The 17,003-nt window shown below is 49.1% G+C and overlaps 1 non-coding gene across 1 annotated transcript; it reads right to left on the bottom strand.

The window, feature by feature from the left end:
* Positions 1–16,544: 16,544 nt before the first annotated feature.
* LOC127187265 (small nucleolar RNA SNORA48) lies at positions 16,545–16,685 on the bottom strand. The gene has a single exon (XR_007830426.1). It is a non-coding gene; the product is annotated as a small nucleolar RNA SNORA48 (small nucleolar RNA).
* Positions 16,686–17,003: the final 318 nt, after the last annotated feature.

The raw sequence follows: 17,003 nt of genomic DNA on the forward strand, positions 1-17,003 counted from the left end.
CTCTCCTGTCTGGGTGCCTTGCTCTGCCCTTCGCAGTGGGTCTCTTTGCTGTGTTGCATGTCGTTGCAGCTTTCCCCCACTGTGTGCAAGGTTCTGAGTTGCTGTGAGGAATATTCTGGAGCAGAGACATGTTAGAAACCAGCCTTTTACCGGGTGTGGTGGTGCATGCCTTTAATCCCAGCACTTGGGAGGCAAAGGCAGGTGGATTGCTGTGAGTTTGACCCAGCCTGGTCTTTAAAGCAAGTTCAGGACAGCCAAGATAACACAGAGAAACCCTGTCTCAAAAAAACAAACAAACAAAACAACAACAACAAAAAAAAAAAAAACCACCTCAAACCAAACCAACCAACCAACCAAGCAAACAAAAAACAAAACCCCAAAAATAAAAGAAACCAGCCTTTTAAGCATTTTGCTGCCTCCTGGGAGAGAGCATCACCATCCCTGCATTCCAGCTTCACCCTCAGGGTATGTGGGGTGAAAGGGAGCCTACTGAGAATAACCTGAGTGATTTATCCTGCATTGGAGCCCAGGCCTTAGCACCTCTAGATCAGGGGGCAGATGGGTCCTGTCACTTGGGTTCTATGTCACAGTACCAGATAATGGTCAATATTAGGTGAGACATCATGTCACCTATAATTAGGCCAGGAAGTCCTGCAGGGATCATGGAGTTTGGTGTCTCTTACTGAAGAAGTCAACAGCCATGACCTGAGTCTGTAGACTCCCTGACTTCTCAGGCACAGGCGGGTGGAGATGTGAGAGCGAGGCTCAGCCACTGAGGGTGTATTGCCTCTCCGTGAGCAATCATGAGTAGCCCAGTGCTCCGCTCAGAGGATATGATGCTGGCTGAAGAACTAGGAGGCAAAAGTTGTCTGGTAAACAGAAGAAACAGAACAGCCAAGTTGAGGTCTCTTGTCTGCTCCTTCCCTGGAGCAGGGTGACCTCCTTAGCAAGCTTTGGGGCGGACCATCTCCTGGCCTCATTTCCCTAGACAGAGACCTGGGGTATCGCCCCTTAGGCTCAAACCTCATTTCTGTCGTGTTCACAGTGCTTGGGTGTTCACGGTGTGTAGACCTGGCCTGTGTGTAGAATCAAGGACTTGACAAGTCACGCTGGCTGAGGCCTCCAGGGGGCTTTGGCACAGACAACCCGAGGTAGTGCTCTGGAGCCCATCTCTGCCCCTCTCCTCTTCCATGACCTTGAATAGTTGACTCACCGTCTCAAGCCTCAGCATGTTGTCTATCCAAACCCTGCCTGTTTTGATTTTTAACTTGTCTCTTGATCAAAATAATAGAAGTTTAAAAGGTCAAGCATGCTGCAAGGATGCTAATGGGAAAACAGCAGATTCTGACCGGCACCACAGGCTCCCTGATACTTCCAAGGCTCTTGTCTTTCTGTGTTGCCATTCCTTGCTTTCCTTCTGTGAAAAGGAGCTCTGATAGCCGCCTCCCTACAACCCATCTCATCCTTCCCATGGCTCGTATGTTACAGGTTAAATTGCTGTTCAGCGTTTACATGTTAAAAGCTACTACGTGTGAACATTGTTCTCTGTTACCATCCTTTGTTTTTCCCATCAGCTGGATTTTTGCTTGTTTATTTGTTAAAACAGGATTTCAATGTGTAGCCCTAACAGGATTGATTCGGGCTGGCCTAAAGCTCATGCAAACCTTCTTCCTCTGATTCCTGAGTGCTGGGATTACAAGCATGTACTAGTTTGTTTGTATGCTTGCTTGGTGTGTGTGTGTGCGCGCGCGCACACGTGCGTGCATGCGTGTGTGTAAAACAGGGTTTCACGCTATAGACTGAGCTGTCTTAGCACTATGAAACCCAGCTGGCCTCTACTTCTATTAATATCCTTTTGTTTTAGACCTCTTGAATGGTAGAATCACTGGTGGGAGCCACCACATTTAACCCTTAAACTATAACTATTTCCTTATTTTTTCATTTGCCCAGGTTTTTTGGGAGGCAGATATTTATGTTCTTTATAAAATCTAGAACTCAGACCAAACACTGTAAGTGCTCCTCAACCTGTCACAGCCTAACTGGACTATATGGGTCTCGTCTATATCTTAGAGATGGTGTTCTTCTAGGGATCCCTCACCTTCCTGTCCCACTTCTTGCTATCCTGTTTGCTGGACCCCAGAGTGAGGAAACTAAGGCTCAGAATAGTAGAAAGATGGAGCAGAAGTGCAGGTCTAACTAAGAGATGCAGTTATGGTCATGGACCACCTGACCAAAGGATGCTGCAGCCTTGGGAATAGGACAACTCACATGGAATGTCCACAACCCAGAACAGGGGCTTTGGAGCCTCACTGCAGAGAGCAGAGGCAGGCTTCATGTCCATCCTAAGTGAGTCCCTCCAAGCCCATTTCTGTCTCCTATCTTGGACAAATCTTAGAACAGACTAGACCTTAAGTTTGGTTTGACATCCCATGCTTTATGCTGGCCTCAAACTCACAGAGATCCACCTGCCTCTGCCTCCTGAGTGCTGGGATTAAAGGCGTGCTCCACCACTGCCCGGCTCGACAGGGAGATCTGTGCTTTTTCTGTCAAATGTGCTAAAAGTTCCCTATCTGACTGTCAGGCTGAGGCATCTTCCTAGGGCCACCCATGTTGTAGAAAATATAAAAATATCTAATAATATTTATTATTAAATTAACCCATAATTATTACAGTGGTATTACCTAACTCATCATAATCAACAAGTCATAGACACCTGTGGTATTTTAGAACAAGCCTTATTTTATGTGGGGCTGGGCAGATACTAACCCCCTACACTACCTTCTATTATTTCCCAGCCCCCCATCCCATGCCATATGCTTTAATCATTTCTTTTTTGTTTTAGTTTTTCGAGACATGGTTCCTCAGTATAGCCCTGGCTGTCCTGGACTCATCCTGTACACCAGGCTGGCCTCAAACTCACAGAGATCCACCTGCCTCTGCCTCCTGAGTGCTGGGATTAAAGGCGTGCTCCACCACTGCCTGGCTGCTTTACTCCTTTTTATCTGGGCTGTTTCCCATCCATAACCCCCAAACACTTGCTTATACTGTTCACCTGGACCAATTCTTTTGACATGGAACATCAGAATTCCTCCTCCTGGCCCATGTGCCTCTTTCCTATCCTGTGGCGATTCTGCTCTTTGCTCTTCCTCTCATAGATCCCCTGTCCCCTAAATTCTCGAACCTTCGCTCCACCCCTTCCTTCTGCTCTGCCAGGGAGGTCAGGTTATATAGCAATACTTGAGGTAAATGATAGTCTGCTCATAAGCAGTAAGAATTATAAGGTGGAGGGGGGGGGGCAAGCAATTAACAAATACAAAGCACCAGGCCGTGCTGTAGTACACCTACACTTACTGCAGACAGGGCTGCTCCCTGTGCTCGCTGTTACTGTCCTGCATCTCCTCTGTCCGGCAGGACTAAGTGCTCAGCTCATTGCCAAGAAGCTCCACACTGTAGGCAAGTCTTCTCTACACCCGGTCAAAGAGGCTGAGGCTAATCACGAGGAACCAAAAAGGTTGAGGCTGGGAGCCTTAGGTCCAACGTCCCAGCCATGCAAGAGTGCTATTTCACATGTAGGCAAGACCCACACTTGGTGAACCAGGTCCTTAAGGGAACCTCCTGAACCAAGAGCTTCTTCTTCTCCTCCTCCTCCTTCTCTAGTTTTTTGAGACAGAGTTTCTCTGTGTAGCCTTGCCTGTCCCGGACTCCCTTTGTAGTCCAGGCTGGCCTTGAACTCACCTCGATTCATCTACCTTTGCCTCCCTGAGTGCTGGGATTACAGGCATGCGCCACCACACTTGGCTTGAACCCAGAGATCTAAGGATCATCATTCAGTTATAAGGCCGCTCACCTTAGCAGCTGTGTACAGTTCTGCCATGCATGTGCTCCCACAGCATATCTCAAGTGAGTTCTGCCACTGTGTCTACCCCAGGGCCATAGCATTTTCCTTGCCTCTGACAGCAAGAGACAATGGGTGGGTTCCAGGGGGCACGAGTGACATGGAAGAGACACAGATCTCTTCATATGTCTGAAGACAACTCACCAGGATTTAATCTGCAACTGGAATTCAGTCAGCTAAGTAAGGAAGAAGTGTGTGGTTGTCAAGGCAACACCAAATTGCCTAGGACCAGGTTGGTCTCTAAGGGGGTGGATATGCAGAGCCAAGCCTCTATCTCCTTGGTAGAGATTGTTGCGAAGAATCGAAAGCATTTCTGCCTACTACCCCAGCTCAGGGTAAGTGGGGGTGGGGGTGGGGGGGCAGATTGTCCAAGCATACCGAGTTCCAGCCACAACCCTTTGCTCAGGGAATACTTGCCACCCTCAGCGACTAGATGTCTCAGTCTGTGCCCTTCTCCTGAGGGCTAGCTAGCCCCACCCCAGAGAGCTCATATTTGGAGCCTTTCCCCCCCTCCCACATTTTGATTCTAGTGTTCAGCTTCCACCTGTTGCCTGGTATATGAGCACAGCGTGCCATGTCCCTAGAGTCTAGTCTGAAGGATCAGAAAACCACAGCCTCACCCAGAGTGCCAACAACTGATACGTCAAGCACATAGCCTGCCAGCCTGGCCTAGATAGCAGTAGGCAGAGGAGGAGAGGGCTGCTCAGGTGGGGAAGTAGTTAAGCATCAGAAGCCTTCTCAGTTCCCAGCTAGAACAAGGGTCCAGCAACTCAGCAAGCCTCCCAGCCAGCCAAGTTGGGCATGTCCATCTCTGTGGTCCCTTGGGCGTGGCTCAGAAAGGGACTCCACAGTCACCTAAGACATGAATGGATGTATGAATGGTTGACCTGGGCTGTAAGGAGTGGCGACAAAAAAAATGAAGCAGTCCGCGTTTGGAGAGCGGAATCTGGTAGGGCTGAGTTTGGGAACCTTAAATGCCAGGCTGAGAAAAGGGCATTTGTTGGCCTCCTTGTCTCCCCATCTATTGTCCCCGGAATGACTTCATTTCCCAGAAGGCTCGGGGGTCCTTGGCAGATGTGGCCCTATTATCTCATCTCCCTCAGAGAGACAGATACCTGAGGGCTCATCCCCCAAAGCCTATCAGCCCAGCAGACTATTGCTTTTGCTGCATGGTCTGTGGGCTTTCCCACTTGTCCAATTAGCACTAATTGGAATGGGGAAGTGTGCACAGGAGACAGGTACAGATCTGGAGCTCTGATGTCCTTGTCAGAGCTTTGGAGACATTGAGCTTCCTGGGACAGGCCCTTCCCAACAGGAACAGAGATCCCTTGGGGCTGTTAGTGTTGTTGAGGGACTCCCGCTGACTTCCGGTGCATGCTGGAGCCAGGAACAATGAGTCCTCTGCTCCCCCGAGGGCCCAGGCTGCACCAAACACCTGCAGCTCATGCTGGAGGCCCCAGGGCAGGGCAGGCCCACTTTACTCTCTGAGGAGTCTTCCTCACCTGACAGGAGTGAGAGAGGCATAGGAGTTTTCTGGATGCTCCACTGCCCCTCAGCCCCAGCCTAGCCAGCAGCCTGATAAAGGTAAGCAAAGCCTTACTTTTCTGGTTGGTACACACTTGCTCTTGGGAACAGAAGTCCAGAGTCCCTTCCCACAGAGAACTGAGATGTCCACCTCACGTAACACCTCCCTAGCCCGCGCCAACTTGTGTTTCTGCTTTTGAGATGGAGTGCCCATAGGCAAAACATCTTTGTTTGTTTGTTTTGATTTGTTTTTCTAGACAGGGTTTCTCTGTGTAGCCTTGGCTGTCCTGGAACTCTCTTTGTAGACCAGGCTGGTCTCAAACTCACCACCTGCCTCTGTCTCCTGAGTGCTGGGATTAAAGGCCTGCACCACCCAGGTCAGGTTCTCCAGATACTGTAGTTTCCTTCCTGTCAGGCTTGGGAGGCAAGCATCTTTCTCCCTGAGCCATTTCCCCGACTCATAAGAGGTTTTTATCTGGGGAGTGGACTTCCAGCTAACCTCTGGATCTGCAAAGTGTGTATTGTCATCTGCTCACAGCCTTCAGAGGACACACCGGGAGAGTCCTGCCCCCTAGCGGCTGCTCTGCCAGGCTTCTCTTGAGGATCCTAAGGCCCCTCTGCTTTCTCTAGCCCCTGCTACACAGGCTTATGCCACAAAGGCAAAGTCCCAAGAAATGCTACCCCAGAATCCTGATCTGTGAACACCCTTGAGTCTCAAGGGCCCCGTTTCTAGAGGTGACCACCAGGTAGAGACCCTGGGTGGTTCTAGGCTGGGCCATAGGGTTTCTGGCTACTAAGAGGGAGGCCCAACAGGGCCCATGAACAATGACCAGCACAGTTAATAGGATGCCCAGGCTGGGATGGAGGCCTTTCACTCTGAGTTCTAGTCTCCCGCCAAGCCTCCTGCAGAGCCTCCCTGCTGTCCCCCCAACCCCCCACCCCACACCTGAACCGCACAAGACATTTGTTGTACTAGGGTAGTCTGCCATTTACTATTTAATTAAAATTTTTTCTTTATGTATTTGGGTGTTTTGCCTGCATATATGTCTATGTACCACATACATGCCTGGTGCCTGAGGGAGTCAGAGGAGGTCATTGGACCCCCTGGGACTGGAGATGATTGTAAACTGCTCTATGGTGCTGGGACTTGAACCTTGGTTTTTTTGTTTTGTTTTGTTGTTTGTTGGGTTTTGTTGTTGTTGTATTTGTTTTGTTTTGTTTTTTTCCTCTTTCTCTTTTTTTAAAAAGATTTATTTACTTATTTATACAGTATTCTGCCTGCATGTGAGCCAGCAGGCCAGAAGAGGGGCACCAGATCTCATTATAGATAGTTGTGATCCACCATGTGGTTGCTGGGAATTGAACTCAGGACCTTTGGAAGCCAGTGCTCTTAAACCTTTGAGCCATCTTTCTAGCCCCTTGAACATGGTTCTTTGAACAAGCAGCTTTCCTATTTACTTATTTATAATGAGACTTGGTCTCACCAATATGTATCTTTGGCTGTCCTGGAAGGCAGATGCCACCATGTCCACTGGAGCCAGTGATCTTACCTCCTGAGCTATTTCTCCATCCCAGTTACTTGGTTTTTAATTACACTAGAAGCATCAGGACAACCTCACTTAAGAGTGCATCACGGGGGCTGGGCGTGGTGATAGAGAGGCAGAGCTACCAGCAGAGGCAGGGAGATCTCTCTGAATTAGCGACCAACCTGTTCTATATAGGAAGTTCCAGGCCAGTTAAGGCTACATCGTGAGACTCTGTCTGAGAACAAACAAACAAACAAACCAAGGAATGTAACACAAGCTAAGTTGGCACATGCCTTTAGTTCTAGTACTCAGGAGGCAGTGGCAAGGTGCAACTCTATGGATTTGAAGCCAGCCTTCAATTATATAGGAAGACCATGTCTCAAAACAAACCAACAACAACAACAACAAAAATGAAAAGGAAAAAAAAAACACACACACACAAGCCAGACAGTGCACACATTTGTATCGCCACTATTCAAGAGATGGGAGGATTGCTTGAGTTGAGAAGGAAGCCACAACTCAAACAAACCCCAAACCCCAGTAAATCAGTGGGGGTTGATGCCTGTAACCTCAGTACTCATGAGGTAGGGAGATCTCAAGTTCAAGGCCCTCCCTGGCTACAAAAACCAATAAGAGGGCAAGTCTGGGCTTCATAGCAAGACTTTGTCTGAAGAAAAAAAAAAGTAATGCAATAAAATGAAACCAAAAGACCCTTTTGTCTGTCTCCACAGGCTCAGAACTCAGAAGGACAAGAGTTTGGGCTTTTGTTTTTTTCCTCTATAAAAAGAGAATAATACTGGTTGCACTACAAAACAAGTTACTGTATTTCAAAGAAAGTGGTTTTGGTAGTGTAGGGCTCGCAAGAAGGCTCAGCCGGAGATGAGCTGTGGAAAAGCCTAACTACCAGACCACATATATAAAGGTGGAAGGAGAGAATTGAACTCCACACGTTTGTCCTCTGACCTCTACAAGCACACTGCGGCGCGGAGCCCTTCCTTTGCACCAACAGACACACAATAATGAAAACATTGAAGAAATGCAAAAGGGCCCATGACTGGTTCATCAAATGTTGAGTGAAGTTTAGTTTCCCTTCCTGAGGTCATGCCTGTCCCTGCAGAAGACCCTGTAGGCTGCAAAGCCAGTGGCTGAGGAGGGCCCTGACTTCCTATCTCTGTCCTCTAATTTTGGTATTCAAAACACAGCTCTGTTCCTTTAAATCCTCAAACTCCAGATGGTGGCACACTCCTCTAATTACAGCCCTCAGGAGGCAGAGGCCAGCCTAGTCTACAGAGCAAGTTCCAGGACAGCCAGGACTATGGGGAGAAGCCCCGTCTGGGGGGTGGGGGTGGGAGGAACAAAACAACAACAACAACAAGACCCACCCATCTTGATGAACAACTTGAGTTGATCCTAAGTAGAGAGAACCAACTCCTGTAAGTTGTCCTCCGACCTCCACACACGCACACAAATAAATAAATAAAAAGCAAATTCTGTCAAGCGTGATGACTCATGCCTGCAATCCCAGTTCTCGGAGCTGTGGTCGGAGTAGCCTGAGTTCTAGGCTAGATGGGCTAGAGTGAGACGCTGCCTGAAAATGAAAAGAAAAGACCCCTTAAACTTGAATTTTCAGAATGTACTTTCTCCTTTTTTCCCACTGACCATGGTTAGGCTTTAGTTGGGGTAGGGGCAGGTGGGGAGGTGAGGGAAACTGGCTTCCAGCCCTAGATCTCAGATCTCACATCTAGGGTGCTTCCAGAAGACTCTATTGTCTCATGGAAGACATGAGGTGAGAGACAGCTCCCCCAAATCAGCCATTTCCTTTCCCCTCCTCTCAGGTCGTTGTGATTGACACATCACTTCTGCAAGTCTGGACAGCAATTCCAGTTCCTGGGCACACATGCTTATGCTGTGCTGTTAACAGACTGGCTATGGACACCACGCCCCACCCCCACCTGCACCCCCGTGCCCCCCACATCCCCCAGGCTGTTTTTTGCTGAGGTACTGGGGTGTAGAATCGCTGAGCTGTGAGGCAGTTACCACACCAAGCTCTAAAGAAACCATGTCCACCTCCAAGCAAATGGACTTCTCACACCTTATGGTGATAAGACATTTTCTCGAAATATTGCCTTTTAATGTGAGTTTCTCTGCTACAAGTTTTTGTTGTTGTTATTTGGTTGGTTTGGTTTAGTTTTGGTTTTGGTATTTGATATAGGCTCTCACTATGCAACCTTGACTGGCCTGGAACTCATAGGCTTGTTCCCCTACCTCCCCGCTGTTGGTACTGGACAGAAAGAAAGATTGTAAGAGCCAGAAGTAGTGGGCATCTGCCAGGAAACAGTATTTTCTGGACACGACAGTGCTGGTGCACACATGAATTAACAGTGAACTTGCACAAGACCTGTGCAAGATCCCAAGCTGTGCCAGGTGGTGGTGGCGCATGCCTTTAATCCCAGCACTTGGGAGGCAGAGGCAGGTGGATTACTGTGAGTTCAAGGCCATCCTGGTCTACAAAGTGAGTCCAGGACAGCCAAGGCTACACAGAGAAACCCTGTCTCGAAAACAAAAACAAAAACAAGATCCCAACCTGGATGGGGAGGGGCTCATGAGGTCCCACCCCCAGAGCCAGCTATTAGCAGCTGCTGGCTGCTGGGGAGAGACAATCAGTTTTCTTCAGAGATGTAGCCCTGAGCAATACAACACACACACACACACACACACACACACACACTCAAAGTTGGTAGTAAGTGGACTCTGTGTTCTTGTTTTTGTATTTTTTTGTTGTTGTTTTGGTTTTTTTTTTTTTTTTCGAGACTGGGTCTCTCTGTGTAGCCTTGGCTGTCCTGGACTCACTTTGTAGACCAGGCTGGCCTCAAACTCACAGTGATCCGCCTGCCTCTGCCTCCCAAGTGCTGGGATTAAAGGTGTGCACCACCACGCCTGGCCCCATCACACTTTTTTTTTTTTTTTTTTTTTTTTTTTTGGTTTTTTGAGACAGGGTCTCTCTGTGTAGCCTTGGCTGTCCTGGACTCACTTTGTAGACCAGGCTGGCCTCGAACTCACAGCGATCCGCCTGCCTCTGCCTCCCGAGTGCTGGGATTAAAGGCGTGCGCCACCACGCCCGGCTTCCCATCACACTTTTTAAGTGTTCTCTTCCGTGGCTTCCTGTCTGGGCTACTTTTGTGTGTTGGAGGGGGGAGTTAAGGTGGGGGTAAAGGTTGCCACTGAAGCCTTCCATGTACCTCCCTCTCCACTGTGTGTCTACAGCCATCGATACCACAGCAAAAGGAGTCTCCTTGATCTTCAGTCAGCAGGAGCATGGATCGTGGGCCTCCACGTGGTCTCTAACCACAGCACAGACTGTCTGACCCTGGACATCACCATGGCCTCAGGTGGCAGCGCAGGCCACCCACACCATTATACCCACCCCCTCCCGGTGGCAGCACAGCCTATGGATGTGACTGTAGGCTGCAGCGTAGACCACAGAAGTCCGCATGGCCCCTTGTGGTAACCTGTGCCACAGGCATTATCCTGGAGCCTCTGGTGGGGTGTGGGTGGTCCCGGCCCTGCTGGCTCACCCAGCTGCTGCCTCTTCTGCCTGCACCCTCCAGCACTGGGTGGGGCCGCATTTATTTATTTTAGTGTGTGTGTGTGTGTGTACATATGGAGGTCAGAGGACAACATGAAGAAGTTTGTTCTCTTCTTCCACCATGCGAGTACTGGGGATTGAACTTAAGTCACTAGCTTTAGTGGCAGATGCTTTTACCTGTTGAACCGTCTATTATTTCTTAATTTAATTTCTTTACTAAACTAATATTTTTAAATTTTATTTATTTTATTTCATCTTATGTGTTTGAGTGTTATATATATGTGTGTGCCCGCTACCCTTGGAAGCCAGAAGGAATCATCAGACTCTTGGAACTAGAGTTACTAGTGATTATGAGCCACCGGTGCGGCTCTGGGAATCAAAGGTAGGTCCTCTGCAAGACTCTTAGCCACAAAGTCATCTCTCTAGCCCCTTTATTTCTTTTATTTTGTTTTTTGTTTTTTTGAGACAGGGTTTCTCTGACTATCCTCGACTCGCTTTGTAGACCAAGCTGGCCTCAAACTCACAGAGATCTGCTTGCCTCTGCCTTCCAAGGGCTGGGATTAAAGGTGTGTGCCACCACGCCTGGCCCCTTTCTTTATTTTTTTTTTTATTTGTTTGTTTTTTCAAGACAGGGTTTCTCTGTGTAGCCTTGGCTGTCCAGGATTTGCTTTGTAGACCAGGCTGGCCTTGAGCTCACAGAGATCCACCTGCCTCTGCCTCCTGAGTGCTGGGATTAGAGGTGTGCATTACCACACCTGGCTTTCTTGCTTAATTAATTAATTAATTTTAGCCTCACTGCAGGTTCCCCTCCCTCCTCTCCTCCCAATCCTTCCCCCTCCATGCTCTTCCATTTCTCCTTAGAAAAGGGCAGGCCTCCTATGATATCAACCAGCCATGCATATCAAGTAAGACTAGGCAGCTCTTCTCCTATGAAAGCTGGATGAGGCAACGCAGCAGGGGAAAAGGGACTCAAGGGCAGGCAACAACTCCAACTGCTAGGAGTCCCACAAGACGACCAAGCTACACAACTGTAACTTATGTACAGAGGGGCTAGGCCAGGCCCATGCAAACTCTCTGGTTGGCGGTCCAGTCTCTGTGAGCCCCTAAGGGGCCAGGTTGGTTGATTCTGTGGGTTTTCTTGTGGTGTCCTTGACTCCTCTTCTCCTACAATCCTCCTCCCTCTCTTTTGTGGGATTTCTCAAGCTCTACCTAATGTTCAGCTGTGGGTCTCTGTATCTGTTTTCATCAGTTGCTGGGTTGGGATAAATGACAATCTGTGAGTATAGCAGAATAGCATTAGAAATCATCTCACTGGCTTCTCTCTCTCTCTCTCTCTCTCTCTCTCTCTCTCTCTCTCTCTCTCTCTGTGTGTGTGTGTGTGTGTGTGTGTGTGTGTGTGTGTGTGTGTGTGTCTAGTCCTATTTGGTTCTATCCTAGGTCTCTGGGATCTCCAGCCTCTGGGTCCTGGCCCTTCAGGCAGTCATGGGTAGGCTCCCTCTCATGATATGGGTCTCAAGCTGGACCAGTCGTTGGTTGGCCACTCCAATTTCTGTACCATCTTTTACTCCAGGGCATCTTGTAGGCAGGACAAATTATAGGTCAAAGGTTTTGTGGCTGGGTTGCTGTCCCAGTACCTCCACTGGAAGTTTTGCCTGGTTACAGAAGATGGTCAGTCCAGGCTCAGTATCCTCCATTGCTATGAGTTTTAGCTAGGGTTACCCTTATAGATTCCTGAGAGTTTCCATTGCACTAGGGTTTTAGCTTGTCCCAGAGATCCCCCCACCACATTCCACATGTCTCTCAAAGCACTCTCTTCCTCTTTATTTCCTTTTCTATTAAGAGTCTGTTACAGACTTTGCCATGTTTTTACTCTATTTTTATGTTTTTCTTATTGATTTTGGGACCTTCGTATATCCTGCTTGTTACTCCTTTGTACTATGTGTTGCAGTTTTTCCTCACAGTCCTTCACTTGTGCTGTGACTTTACATTTATGTCACGTGTCTTATAGATATCTGCTTTTTTTCTGGATGAGTATCTTGTCTTGTGATGATAACCTTGCAGAAGTTCTTTGTGGTATGTAAGAGATCAACTCCAGGCTTGTAGCCCATGATGGAGCCAGGACTGGGGCAAAATGTTTGCCAAAGCCTCATAGCCCGACCCTGGCTGGGTCTCAATTTTCATGGCTATTGAGGGGTCTTGGGGTGGATTTGTTCCTACCCATTGAGTTGCTATGGAGACCAGAGATGCCCCTGGAAGTCACGAGCTAATGTGGTGAGATAATGACAGTTGCCATAGGATGGGCCCTTTGGGTTTCCCCAACTCTAGCCTGAGGATCTGCTCCTCAGTTCTCAGACTCTCCCCATCCCCACCTGGTTACTCTGTACCCCCAGATTTCTCCTACATGTCCCTTTCATCTTCTTCAGTCCCCTCCTTTCCCTAAGCCTTTTCAAAGTCCTTAGTGTCCTCTCAGCCCATTGGCTGAGAACCCCACCCACACCACACTCCACTTGCCTCCATCTCTGAGGCTCATCTCTCCAGCCCTGAGCTGCTGTGATCTGGAGCCTGGCTGGCCCTCTTGTCCGCTCTCCTGGAATCTGGGTCTGTTCTTTTTCCACTGCCGCTACTGCTACTGTTCTCTACCAGCCTCAGCACATCAGCCTAGCCCCTGAACCTCACTGGCCCAGAGCCCCACATCTGCTCTCCTATTAGGCCACACAGAGGGACAAGTAGAGTTGGAAGGGTCACCCTGATGCCTGACCTTTGCCCAGTTTTTCCAAATAGATATACCCAGATGCCAGACCCTGCACCAGCATACATATCTATATGCTGTTAATGCTGGGGCTATCAAGAAGGGCAGCCTCTCTTGAAACAGAGACCACTACCTCAGGCTCCCGTTCTTAGCTGGAGTCAAGAAAAGCCTGCATGCCGGGCGTGGTGGCACACGCCTTTAATCCCAGCACTCGGGAGGCAGAGGCAGGCGGATCGCTGTAAGTTCGAGGCCAGCCTGGTCTACAAAGTGAGTCCAGGATGGCCAAGGCTACACAGAGAAACTCTGTCTCGAAAAACCAAAAAAAAAAAAAAAAAAAAAAAAAAAAAAAAAAAAAAAAAAAAAAGAAAAGCCTGCATGTTTGAGTCAGCCATCTGCCTGTTCCCCACTTTGAGACTGGACCTGCCTCTTACCTAGTCCTATGTTCCTGGCTAACACTTAATATTTGTCTGGCTGAAATTGTGGCAGGCATGTTCTTTTCATGGGCTAAAGCAAATTAGGGGTTACTGTTCCAAAGTGACCCATGTTGCTGAGCGTGGTGGTGCATGCCTTTAATCCCAGCACTTGGGAGGCAGAGGCAAGTGGATCACTGTGAGTTTGAGGCCACCCTGGTCTACAAAGTGAGTCCAGGACAGCCAAGGCTACACAGAGACCCTGTCTCGAGAAAACGAACAAAAATACAAAAACCCAAAGAACAAACAAACAAAAACCAAAACAACCCACTGGCTTTTCCTGACCTCTGACTCTGTGAGAAAAGGGACAATAAGGATCTCAGGGGGCCGAAGGAGCAAGGTGATGGAGCAGCTGCTGCAAAGTCAAGCGCAGGTCCTTGGAGCGCAGTGTGGTCAGGTTCTGGAAGAGGCTTCAGGGCCTTTTGGGATGCCTCTTCTACCAGCTGCTATTTCTACCAGCGCCCCCAAGCTCACTATCTCATTTCCTGCCCACTCACAGAGTACCTGGGACTTCGTGGCTACTGGCCATCAAGGAAGACCTCCAGGAAAATACAGGATAAACAGCTGAAGATATGATGGCCTATTGGGAGGTCTGAGCTCACTTCATTGTGACACAGAAGGACCTACCTGGGAGAAAGTGACTAGAGGGGCATGCTGTGGGGAGTGGTGGGGGACAGGCTTTCTGTTTGCTGTAGCTCTTGAGAGTTGCACTGGAGACTGTCCAGTGGGTGAATGGATCTCAGGCGGGTAGCTTTTGAGTCTCTGCTCTGTCATCTATGGGGAATACACTGCTTACTTCCCAGGTCTTTGGTGAGGGTTAGCAGTGCATTGGAGGACATGACATCTCATAAAGCAAAGTATGTATAAGCATCTTGTTCATTTGTTGAGACACTGTGCAGCTCTGACTGTCCTGGAACTCACTGTCTACATCAAGCTGGCCTCAAACGGACAGAGATCTGCCTGCCTCTGCCTCCTGGATGCTGGGATTGAAAGTGTGCATCACCATGCCCAGCTCATAAAAAAGTCTTTTATCCCCTCTCCTTTTATTTATTTGTTTGTTTGTTTGTTTGTTTGTTGTTAACAAGGGTTTCTCTGTGTAGCTTTGGCTGTCCTGGAACTCACTCTTTAGACCAGGCTGGTCTCAAATTCATGCAACCTCCTCCTTAAAAATAACACACACACACACACACACACACACACACACACACAACAACAACAACAATAACAACAAAACAAAACATAGAAAACATCTTATTGTGGAAGCTGTAGTATTCCACAGTGTGTCTCACAATACACCTCCCTCTGTTCACACATCTTCACTTGCAAATGTTCATTGCAATGAGTCATTGGTCTGATTTGAAGTATTTGGCTTCTGTGACACCATCAATATTGGATCCTCACTGGGCCTCTTCCTGGTTATCCTGTTGTTGTCCTGTATTATGCAGATCCTGCAGCTTTGGAACAGCAGAACTAACTCTTTCACAGATCCCAACAGTTTGCAGATGATACAGATTTTGGGGTGAGCCAATTCAGAGTCTTCGATCTGGGCCTGCCAGCTCACCCTTATTCACTCCACCAGGGTGAGCTCTCCAGCCCCGCTCTGGCTAGGCCACCCAGTGCTGTCACTGGCAGGAAGCAGGGTCAGCTTTCTTGCTCTCATGCTCTTCGGGCTAGCTCACACACACCCACACCTCCAGAGCCAGTTCCACATGCTGCCTAGTTAAGGTATGGTGGCCCAGTCACCTGATTGCTGCAGCTAGCGAGGGGCTGGGCCCACTTCTCTACTCTCATGTCCTTGTGGGTGGCTCACTAGTGCCTCCACTATGTTGCCCAGGTGAGGTGCAGGACCCTCTCTTCTGAGTGATACAACTAGTGAGAGGGCAGGGCTAGCTCTCCAGCTCTCATGACCCCAGGGAGAGCTCTCTTGGCTTCTGCAGATGGCAAGAGGAGGAGGGGGAGGGCATAAGCCCCTACATTCACACTACCTCACCTAAGACAAGTGATGGGGCCAACTCTCCTGTCCTCATGACCTCAGAGCCCATTCTCCTGACTGCTTCAGGTGGTGAGGGGGAGAGATGGGGGGGACACATCACCACCTTACCAGCTCATGGACAAGGGTCGAGGCAATCTCTCTTGTGTTCTCGCTCTCAGGACTGGTTCACCTGTGCCCCTGCCACCAGGATCATCTCTGCTGTGCTGTCCAGGTGAGTTGCAGGGCTAGCTCTCCCAAGTGCTGCTGTGTGAGAGATGGGGCCAGCTCTCCAGAGCACCACATCCAGTGAGGGGCAGTGCCAGTTACGCACAGCCCCTGGACATCCACATGGTCCCCAGTGCTGCCCAGAGCAGGGACATCCCTATATTCTCTAGTGCTGATATAAGCCATGGACATCGACACTGACTCCTGCTGCTGCATAGCCATGGACTCAGATATGGCAGCTCAGGCTAGGACCTCGCTATGGCCCCAGATGGCAGGGCTGGCCACTCACAATAGGGTACCCCTCTCCACCCTCAACTCTAGCTCCATCTTTCTTCATAATGCTCAAGCTGCCACACTTCTCTTTCTCTTCCATCTGATCACCACATTGTGGCGGCTCCTGCTGTAGACTGGTCACATGACTGGCAGGACCCTGGGTGACATCCTCCATCCATGCTGTGTGGTGTGGCAGCAAGTAGGTGCCTATGGCCCACCTGTGTCATGAGCTAGAGGACAGGTCTTTGGGTGGCATGGCAGTCCACAAATCTGTCTGTCTTCTTCTCTTATGCTGCACACTGCCTAAAGGATTTTATTTTATTTTTATGAGTCCTAGGCATAAGACAGCTTTGGCCACCAAGCCAGGCATCAAGCTAGGATGAACAAAGGACTGTCATCTGCTCTGCCCCTGACTGACAGAAGAAACACCACCACCAAGGTGTCTCTTTGTCCATTGCTGGGGTTGAAGGGGTCAAGCAACTCTTCACCAGAAAACCCAAGTGTTTATCAGGAGCCAAAAGAATAGAGGCTATTATTCTAGCTCCTGTTCGAATGTGTGCCCATGTCTGTGGTACTGTGTACAGAATGGATTCCGAGCAGCTCAGGAAGCACAGGCTTAGAGCTGGACATGGAACTCGGTTGGCAGCGTTTGTCTCGTGGTCAGGCTTGTCTAAGTCCCAGGTTTGCTCTCCAGCACCACGGAAGACTGTCATGGTAGCACACATCTATAACCTCAGTTCTTAGTATATACGGGCTGGAGCATCCGGAGTTCAAAGCCATTCT

Source organism: Acomys russatus, chromosome 3 (genome assembly GCF_903995435.1).
Source record: "Acomys russatus chromosome 3, mAcoRus1.1, whole genome shotgun sequence".
Taxonomy (NCBI): domain Eukaryota; kingdom Metazoa; phylum Chordata; class Mammalia; order Rodentia; family Muridae; genus Acomys; species Acomys russatus.